This window comes from Otolemur garnettii, unplaced genomic scaffold (assembly GCF_000181295.1).
Source record: "Otolemur garnettii isolate 467f Iridium unplaced genomic scaffold, OtoGar3 scaffold00014, whole genome shotgun sequence".
In the NCBI taxonomy this organism is placed as follows: domain Eukaryota; kingdom Metazoa; phylum Chordata; class Mammalia; order Primates; family Galagidae; genus Otolemur; species Otolemur garnettii.
The window spans coordinates 8701856-8712918 of record NW_003852409.1 but is presented as its reverse complement, the minus strand read 5'-3'; positions in this window follow the sequence as shown (position 1 = coordinate 8712918).

The following is an 11063-nucleotide window of genomic DNA, read 5'->3' as shown; positions in this document are numbered from 1 at the left end:
CCAATTCCAGAGGCACCTAGTTTCCCCTGCTGTTTAGAAAGAGACTTTGCTTTTCACAATATTAAACATTCCCCAGTGCCAAAACCTTGTGAGCTTCAACTAAAGCTAATAATGAGTAAGACAGGACAAGTAAAAGACAAAGGCAAGAAACAAAGCTTTCTTCCCCTTTTTCTGCATGGTCTGGAAAAGTATCCTGAGTTTTCCCACTAACATGTCTGTGTGGAAACCAAGTGCAATTTTTGTTTGTGGGAACATAGCAAAAGCTTTTAACTCTTAACTTGTGGGAATTTCTATCTGAGCAGCAGGTTTCTTGCTCAGATTGATTGATCCAGCCCTCCTACATGCTGTGACCATCTATGAGGCTGTTTGTGGGAGTCTACTCTGCCTCCCCCTCAACCTTGTTCTGTTACCACTTTGCCCTGACTGCTGATAAGTGTTATTCATGAAAAAGTACTACGTCTTAATAGAAACAGACAGAGAACCTAGAGTTTAGTTGGCTCTGTGGCTTCTTAGCTGTACAGATATTGGGCAAGATACTTAAACTCGCTGAGCATGATGCGTCATCTGTAATGTTGGAATGTCGATAGAAAATGTGATAGAATGTATTCTATAAAATACATTTTATAGAATTGTTATGACAATTAGCATATATAACATATTAGTAGTTCTTGACACAAAATGAATGTACAAAACATGTAAATTTAATCTGGACTGTCAGGAATTATTTTTTTATCTGAAGGAAAAGTGAAAAATTTGAAATGATGTTCATAGCTATATGAGCTATTTCTTTGATGTAATAATTCTTTCATCTATGTTTCTTTTTCATTGTTTTATTTAGAACTTCTCCAATTCAAAAAGACAAAAGAAAAATAACAATTCTATAGGGGATGAAGAGCATCCTGGAAAAGGAAAAGATGTTAGAGAGGAAAATTGATGAACTTTGTATAAGGTTTATGATATGTGGTATAATTAATAATAATGCACTAATGTTAATTTCTTATTTTGAGTGATTGTACTACAGTTACATAAGATGTTAACATGAGGGAGGTAAGGAAACTTTTTGAACTAATTTTGTGACTTTTCTGAAAGCTTAAAAGCAGTTCAAAATCAAAAGTTTTCAAAATATAAGAAATAAATTATTCAGAATATATAATTTTCATTTCTCCCTTTCTCTTTGGAATAAATCTTTACAATTCTGTTTCAGAGCTTCTTATTCAATTCTTAGTGCAGAATTCTTACCTTCTTCAGACCTAACATGTAGCATGTTCTGTTGAAACTTCAGTTTCAAAAGAAGGATGTAGTTTTAGAAATAAGTGCGTTCATCCCTTTGTGTCACTCTTTTCTTCATTACATTATCACCTTTTTTATTCCAGATACTAAATTCATTATGGTTGTACTTCCTAAGCTAGTTGACATCTTAGCCGTCTTCTTCAAGTTGTTGTATGCTATGGGGCTCAAAGTTAAGAATCCCTTCATTTCAGACCATTTGAGATTATTGTGGGCAGAGTCAAAAGGAATAGCACAAAAGTAAGGTTGTCATCCCTGCTTGCTTCAATGCTCTGTTTAAATTGTATCAGTAGAAAACAATATAAGTATACTCTCACCTCTAAGCCCAAAATTTTCCAGAGAATATACCAATGGTAATCAATTTAAATCCTTTGTTGCTTTCTTCATAGGGACTGTGTAATCCCAGAAGTGATTTAAAGTGATATCTTTAAACTGCGTGGAAGGTGGTTACTCTTAAATTTTAGTGACAGTGTCTGAAAGAACTAATTATTCCTAATTTATAGGCAATAATTTGTTTTTTTAAATAAATAAAAATTTTCCTGATTAATTATATAATATACACATATTATTGCAAGAATCTGGGAAACTTGGAAATGTTCAAATGAAGAAATTTAATTCATTTGTAATTTCAGGTACAGGAACTATTAATATTTTAATTTCTTCATATTCATATTGTGTGTAACAGGAGAAACCATTTTTTCTTACTATTTTCTTAACATAGAACCCCTAGTCATTATTTTACCAGATGTGGATTTTTTTTCCAATTCTCTGATACTAACTAGAGTCCTATAATTAAATTCAATTCTGACACTATCTGGTGTTGGTATCGGATCTCATAGGTGATGGGCTCAGTCTTACAAATCTTCCCGATTTTAGATGCCAATTGCAAGTCTAGGCCTCAGGTACTTGTGACCAAAAACTATATATTAGGAGTTCCCATGAACTCCTCCTTGGGTTTAATTATTAGCTAGAATAGCTCAAAGAAATCAGGGAAGCAGTTTATTTACATTGACTTATGTTTATTATAAAAGGCTAGAGCTCAGGAAAACCAGAAGGAAGAGATGGATAGGGCAAGATACGAGAATAGGAGCACAAAGCTTCTACTTCCTCTTGGGTGTGCCACCCTCCACATGTTCAGCAACCCAAATGCTATCTATCCTTTGAGTTTTTATGGAGGATTTGTAACAGAGGCAGTAACCTGAAAAAGGGTAAAATGTTTTACAAGCTGTCTCTTTAAAACCCTATCACATTTTTGGGAATTAAAACCTGCATTCCTGCCTGAGGCCAGTAATCAAAGGGCAGGAGAATGCTCTTTGATTTTTGTACCAGAGGAGATGGCTCAGTGGAATTGTTAGGGCAGATGTCATGAGATCATCTTCACCTGAGATACTAGAGTTTAACAGCAATAACCTAAAGCTGAAAACTCCCTTTAAAAGCTTAGTATTTCTGCTTATAGAGAGGACAATGGTCCTGTAAGATGAGAGTGACCATCCTCCTCATTTGCTGGCAAATTAATAAAGTTCTCTTTTTTGTCCTCTTTGTTCTGATACAGCCTCAGGGACAATTGCAAAACTTCATTACCAAGCCATAACTGATTAAATGATTGGCTATTGGTAATAGTGATAGACTCTATGACTTTGAGTGATAAACTCAAATTTCAGTCCCTTTTAATCTCTTCTTGGAGGTATGAGAAGGTGAAGGGCTGAAAATTCCAACTCTCTAACCGCTGGTTGTTTCTCCTGGCAATCTATCCCATCTGATGGTACCTAAGGAGCTCCAAACCATTAGTTATTTCATAAACGTACAAAAAGACACTTATCACTTCAGATATTCCAATGGTTTTAGGAGCTGTGTACCAGAAAATACAGAGGTCAAATATGTATTTCTTATTATATCACAATGTCACACATATATTACATATACAGCATTATAAACTTGAGATTATAGTGTGTTTCTGATTTTATAGCTTTTTTAAAAAAGTAAGTGTATATTATGAATTGTCCTGTCATTTATAAAGGTAATTGTAACTGATGTCAATATATTTGTAAACATCAATATATTTATAAAATATAAAAAAGCAAATGGTGAGTGAAACAGTAATTTCCATTTATCTTTGTCTTTTGTTTTTTTTTAATTTCTTATAGCATAACTGTGTACATTAAATATGAAATCATGGGGTACAGTGTGCTGTTTTCATATACATTTTGAAATACTCTTATCAAACTGGTTAACATAACCTCCATGTCATTTTCTTAGTTATTGAGTTAAAACGTTCATACTCTGCTTTTAGAAAGATTCACTTGTACCCTTGTTAAGATAAACCATAGAGGTGACCCCACCAATCACCCTCCTTCCCCCATCCACCCCCTCACCTCCCCCTCCCACCCCCTTCCCATATTCTAAGGCTATAATTAGGTTATGACCTTCGTATAAAAGCTATGAATTAGTTTCAAAGTAGGGCTGTGTACATTGGATAATTTTTCTTCTATTCTTGAGATACTTTGCTAAGAAGAACATTTTCTAATTCCATCCATATAAACATGAAGGAGGTAAAGTCTCCATCTTTCTTTAGGGCTGCATAGTATTCCATGGTGTACATGTACCACAATTTATTGATCCATTCATGGGTCGATGGGCATTTGGGCTTCTTCCATGATCTAGCAATTATGTTATCTTTGTCTTTTGAATAATGATGATACTAAAATACTGAAATCAGAGATTCTCTTCATTTCTTATTCCTAATGAACAAAAACCATTCCCACCATTAGACTTCATTAAAATGCCCATTTTTTTCTTTTCTTTTTGTTATTAAATGATAGCTGTGTACAGTAATGCAATCATGGGGTACAGTGTGGTGTTTTCATATACAATTTGAAATATTTTCATCAAACTGGTTAACATAGCCTTTATTGGACCCACACCTTTCATCACTAACTAAGACAGATTCTCACTGGATTAAAGATTTAAACTTAAGACATGAAACCATAAAAATATTAGAAGGAAGTATAGAGAAAACACTTGAATCCAATTTTGGCCTGGGTGAATTATTTTATGTGGAGGACCCCCTGGGCAATTGAAGCAACATCAAAAATACACTATTGGGACTTGATCAAACTAAAGACCTTCTGCACAGCCAAAATGCCCATTTTATATGGAAGAACATACTATGTTTGTGGCTGGGAAGAATCAACATTGTTAAAATGTCTATACTACCCAAAGCAATCTACAGATTTATTACAATCCCAGTTAAGATACCAACATCATAATTTGAATAACTAAAAAATAAATAGTTTCTTGTTTTGTAAGGAACCAGGAAAAAAATGGAAGAATAGCCAAGGCAATTTTTAGCAATAAAAATAAATCCATAATCATCACTTTACCACAGTTGAAGTTATATTACAAGTCCACAGTGATAAAAACAGTATGGTATTTGTACAAAAAATGGGGACATAGATAGATATATGGAACAGAATAGAAATTTAGAGATGAAAACCTGCCTCATATTGCCATCTGATCTTTGACAAACCAAATAAAAGCATACACTGTGGAGAAGAATCCCTATTTAACAAATGATGCTGGTGGAACTGGATAACCACGTGTAAAAGACTGAAATTGGATCTGCATCTCTCACCACTTACAAAACTTGATGTGTGATGGATAAAAGATTTTAATTTAAGACACAAAATGGTAAAAATCCTAAAAGAAAGTATGGGAGGAATTCTTGATATCAACCTGGGGAAAGATTTTATGAAGAAGACTCCATTGGCAATTGTAACAACATCAAAAATTAATAAATGGGACTTAATTAAGCTAAAATGCTTCTGCACAGCTTAGGACACAATAATTAAAGCAAATATTAAGCAATTAATAAATGGGACTTAATTAAGCTAAAAAGCTTCTGCACAACTAAGGACACAACAATTTAAAGCAAATTAAAACAACAATTAAAGCAAACCTTCTAAATGGTAAAAGATATTTGCCTGTTACAAATCTGACAAAGGCTTGATAACCAGAATCCACGAGAGCTCAAATTAACAAAAAAGAGCAAACATTCCCATCTATAACTTGGCAAGAGTTAAGAAGAGAAAGTTTTCTGAAGAAGAAAAATGAATTGTCAACAAATGCATGAAAAAACTACTCATCATCTTTAATTATCAGAAAAATGCAAATCAAAACTACTTTGAGATATTACCTGACACCAGTGAGAATAGCCCACATCACAAAGTCCCAAAGCTGCAGATGTTGGCAAGGGTGTGGAGAAAAGGGGACACTTTTACACTGTTTGGATTATAAACTAATACACCCTCTTCGGAAAGTAGTGTGAAGAATCCTCAAAGAACTAAAAGTAGACCTTCCATTTGATCCCACAATCCCATTACTAGACATATACCCAGAAGAAAGAAAATCATTTTACCATAAGGGCTTTTGCACTAGAAATTATATTGCAGCTCAATTCACAATCACCAAGATGTGGAAACAGCCTAAATGCCCATCAACTCATAAATGGATTAATGAACTGTAGTATATGTATACCATGGCATACTATTCAGCCATAAAAAGGTGGAGACTTTTTATTTTTGTATTTACATGGATGGAGTTAGAGAACATTCTACTGAGGAAAGTATCATAAGAATGGAAAAGCAAGTATCCAATATACTCACTACTAATATGAAACCTGTAGAGGAACAAATGTGTGCCCATGCAAGAGAAAAACACAATTAAACTTAAGGGGGAGTTGATAGAGAGGAGGTTGGGAGGAATCGGATGAAGGGAGTGTGATTGGTGTGCTCTCTCCTAACAGGCACAATGTAAGGGTGTATGGCACACCTTCCTAGTCATCTGTACCCTCATATTGATCTGAAAAAAAAAAAATAAAATGCCCATTTTATAGAATAATTTTATAAATTCTATATAATGCAATGCAGTACATTTCTTTGGTGGAATTGACAGATAAGAATGTGGTAGCCAAAGATGACCAGCATCAAAGGAATGTTCAACTCACTTTGGCTGTTGCTTCCCAACTGCCTTCTCTGACTCCTCATATCCTGTCAGTGTTCTGGCTCTCCGATACTTCTGTGTTAGCTCCACATCTGTTATTTTAACTCAACCCACATTTATACAACTCTAGCATCTGTAGAGTATATACATTAATACGAATAATATGCACTTTGATTTGGAGATGTACGCTCATTTGTAATGTATAGACTATCAAACAAGGAGACAGTATGATTATTTTGACAAGAGTAAAGGCCACTGATAGTGGCCATAATGCTTTAACAGTATTACAGACTTTTGTTTTTTCCTTTAATTTTATTCCTATTTGAAATCCAATTAATAGGAAGGATGATTTGCTAAATTCAATGTCAATATTGTGGGTGTCAACCATAAGGAGATGAAAGACCATATTGCAAAGCAGTTAAGATAGACATGTATGGGTGGTGCCTGAGGCTCAGTGGGGAGGGCGCTGGCCCCATATACCGAGGGTGGTGGGGTTGAACCCAGCCGCAGCCAAACTGCAACAAAAAAATAGCTGGGTGTTGTGGCAGGTGATGTAGTCCCAGCTACTCGGGAGGCTGAGGCAAGAGAATTGCCTAGGCCCAGGAGTTGGAGGTTGCTGTGAGCTCTGACACCATGGCACTGCACCAAGGATGATAAAGTGAGACTCTGTCTCTTAAAAAAAAAGGAAAAGAAAAAGCTAGGCATTTATTAGGGTGTCAGGAGTTGCAATTTGGAAGACAGATTCATCTAAGAGCCAAATTTTGTTCTGAAGAGAGGAAAGAGAGTAGGGATTTTTTAAAAGACATTGAGAATATTCCACAAGTAGCTTTTTTTTTTTTTTTGGCAGTTTTTGGCAGAGGCTGGGTTTGAACCCACCACTTCTGGCATATGGGGCCAGTGCCCTACTCCTTTGAGCCATAGGTGCTGTTTATGGCTTGAGTATTTTTAATACACTTTGTTTTTTTTAGAGAAGTTTTAGGTTAACACAAATTGAAAAGAAGATACAGAGATTTCTCATATGCCCCTTGACCGCTACACCTGCATATAGTGTCCCTCATTATCAACATTCCCTACCAGAGTGGTACATTTGTTACATTTGATAACCTACATTGGTACATCACTATCTCTCAAAGTCTATAGTTTATGTTAGAGTTTACTCTTGGGGTTATAAGTTCTGAGTTGGGGTAAACTGGTAATGACATATAATGTATTATTAATGACATGTATTGACATTTTAGTATTACACTGAGTAGTTTCAGTATAAACCTGAAAATCCACTGTGCTCTGCCCATTCATCCTTTCCTTTCTCCAGCCTCTGGCAGCTGATCTTTTTTTGCTGTGTTTATTGTTTTGCTTTTTTTCAGAATGTCATCTGGTTGGAATATTATAGTATGTAGCCTTCTCAGACTGGCTTCTTTTGTTCAATAATATGAATTTAAATTTCCTTCATGTGTTTTTATAGCTTTAAAATTCTTTTTAGTGCTGAGTAATAAGAACCAAATGGAAATTTTAGAATGGAAAAATACAATGATAATAATAAAAAATTTCATAGATAGGAGTGCCAGGAAAATGGATGGACAAAGGAAAGAAGAATCAATGAATTGAAGATAGAAAAATAGACATTCTTCAATCTGAAGATCAGAGAGAAGATGCGAAAGCATCAGAGCTTCTAAGATGTGGGAATATAACAAAAAAATCTAATATTCATGTTATTGGAGCCCTAAAAGGAGAGGATAAATATGCGACACTGAAAAAGTATTCAAACAAATAATGGCCTAAATTTTTCCCAAATTGGTTAAAGAAGTTGCCTTGTTCTAGACTCCATTCATTTCTTAGTCCTTTTTTTTTTTTATTGATAAAAATATTGTAGCTTTTTCTGTGAGATAAAGCCCATGAAGAGAACTGATGTAGGCTGATCTATGTACCCATGTAGTTAGTCAGTCATGCATCACTTCCTGGTTTTGGGCTACTCTGATATTATCTTGTGTACCTTAGCTTGTGAAGGCTGGAGGAATTTCAGGTATAATATCCCTGTGGTAATGCCATAGAGAAGGAAGAACCACCGTTGAAACTACTCTCTTAATCTATTTCTTGTCAGTGGCTACACTCCATTTCCTTGCGTATCTTCTAGTTTCATTTTCTTTTTTAGACTGATAAATTTTTATCTTAATTTTATGGCATTTCCATGTTTGAGTGGGGCAGAAGTCAGAAACTTATGCTGGCTTGCTATCTCCAGAAACTAGAAATATTTACTTTATAGTAAGTCATTTATTGAATAATTAATTAGATTGAAAAGTTACTCAGAAAGATACATCATTTATACTAAGACCTGTCTTCTGACCTAGTGAAATTAGATTGGCCTGTGTTATTTTTCCTATACATGCATCTCTTCCTAACTCAACAACATTTATTGATTTGTAGTTTTGTATTTTTTTAAATCACATTTCTGATTTTTCCCCTACGTGGCTTAGCAGATAACCCACTTCAATTCTAGTTAAACTGCTACAAATTTTATGTCTCTGTTATGTTTTTTATATCATGGATTAATTGGTATTTGCTTGCTTCCTTTTACTATCCCTTCAGTCTGCACAGAGTGGAGGAAACAGAGGAAATAGAGAGGCTATAAGCAAGAAAGTGAATGCTAATAAGACTGTGAAAGACTCTCACGATCAAAAGAGCGAATGATATTGATCATTATGTAGCTGCATCATGGCTATAGCAACAGTTTTTTTTTGTTGTTGTTTAATCAATAATGTTTATTTATTTATTTTTTTATTGAATGGTAACTGTGTACATTGATGCACTTTGGGGGTACAGTGTGGTGTTTTCATACACAATCCAAGATACTTCCATCAAACTGGTTAACATAGCCTTCATGTAACTTTCTTAGTCATTATGTCAAAACATTCATATTCTACTCATAGAAAGATTCACTTGTACCCTTGCAAGATGAACCACAGAAGTGAACCCTCAATGAACTTTAGCTTGAGGAAATAAATGAGGTTCTGTATCCATTCAAAGGATACATAAGAAAATATTACCTTTATCTAACTTTAAGGTGATGAAACTAATTTTTCTAAGCATATTGTGATATCAAAGTTTTATTAATGATTAAGTTAAATGCCATGTTTTAAAGATATAAATTATTTTAGGGAAAAAGAAGAATCTTGAACCAGGTACTTAATTGCATTAATTTGTCTTTAGACTGAAATGGAAAAGTTACCAGCTTCTTGATGAAAAAGTATAAGGGTTTTGAATGCTATATAGCTAAGAGATGGAGAGGGACCTGGGAGTTAGAAAATTCTAGCAGTATGTGCCCACCCATGAAGAAAAAAGCATGGATTTCTGTATGAGAATACAGCATGAGGCAAAGCAATGTGAAGGGGAAATCTAGGGCCAGCTTTGTTTGAGGTATAGACAGGCAGTTGGCATTAGAGGATTTGACCACAAATATTAAGATCCTAGGCATTGACTTGCCATTCCATAATACGCTGTATTACCTTTCAGGGGATTAAAGTAATTAATAGGATTAAGGACAAAAGCAAACTTGGCTCTTGGAACAAGGTAGTGGGTACTCACATAGTGTGTACTGAATTGAATAAAATCAGAAAGAGAGAAGGTGGATGGTAGATTAGGTCTTGGAAATGCTGAATAGCAGTATTTGATCATGAGCCCCTAGAACTTAGCCTTCATTGTTTCTTTTTGCCATCTTGGAAAGGGATAAAGGGTTGTAGTTATAAGTGGTATTAACATGGTATCTGGGTGGATTTGAGACAATAAATATTGTTGTAATCTTGTATCCACCTGAGAGGCTTAGAGCAATAAATTTTTGTGATGAACTGAATGTTTATCTTCCCACCTCCCACCAATTAATATGGTGAATTCCTAACCCCTAAGATGATGGCAGTAGGAGGTGGGGTCTTTGGGAGGCATTTAGGTCCTGAGAGTGGACTCTTCATGAATGAGAATAGTTCCCTTTTAGAAGATCTCAGGAGACTGACCTCTCACCATGCTCTTCCACATGAGATGGAGCCATATGGTGAGATGATAGCCATATATGTGGAAGCAGGCCCTCATCAGATACTGAATCTGCCAGACCCTTCCTTGATCAGGGCCTTCCCAGTTTCCAGAACTGTTAGAAATAACTTTCTGTTGTTTATAAACTACCTAATCCTTAGTATTTTGTAGTAGCAACTGAAGCAGACTAAGATGCTGAATATTCTGTTTCTCATTTGAAAGGTCTGAAAATATTACTGTCTGACAGTTTATTTTTATTTTTGTTTGTTTTTTGAGATAGAGTTTCTCTCTGTTGCACAGACTAGAGTGTCATGGTGTTGGCCTAGCTCAAAGCAAACTCAAACTCCTGGGTTGAAGCAATCCTCCTGCCTCAACCTCTTAAGTAGCTGGGACTATAGGCGCCCACTACAATGCCTGGTTCAGTCTGACAGTACTATTGTGAGTAGTACTACTCAGAGATCTGGGCCCCCTACTCTCTCCACTGCCTGGAAGTGCCTGGAACTACCTGGAACTGGGAGTGATGATGAGTGGGATAATTAGGCTTGGACTGAATTCCATGTAAGTCTTGGTTACAGAAGTTAGGGTTGCCAGATTGGCAAATAAAAATACATGATACCCTGATAAATTTGAACTATTTCTAATTTCTTTTGCATATGTACACTGGAATAAAAGGAAAATATTGCATGGGTAACACAAATATTAAAAATTGATTTGTTATTTTTATGAAATAAATCATAAGCATCTGTATTTTTTTTTTTTTT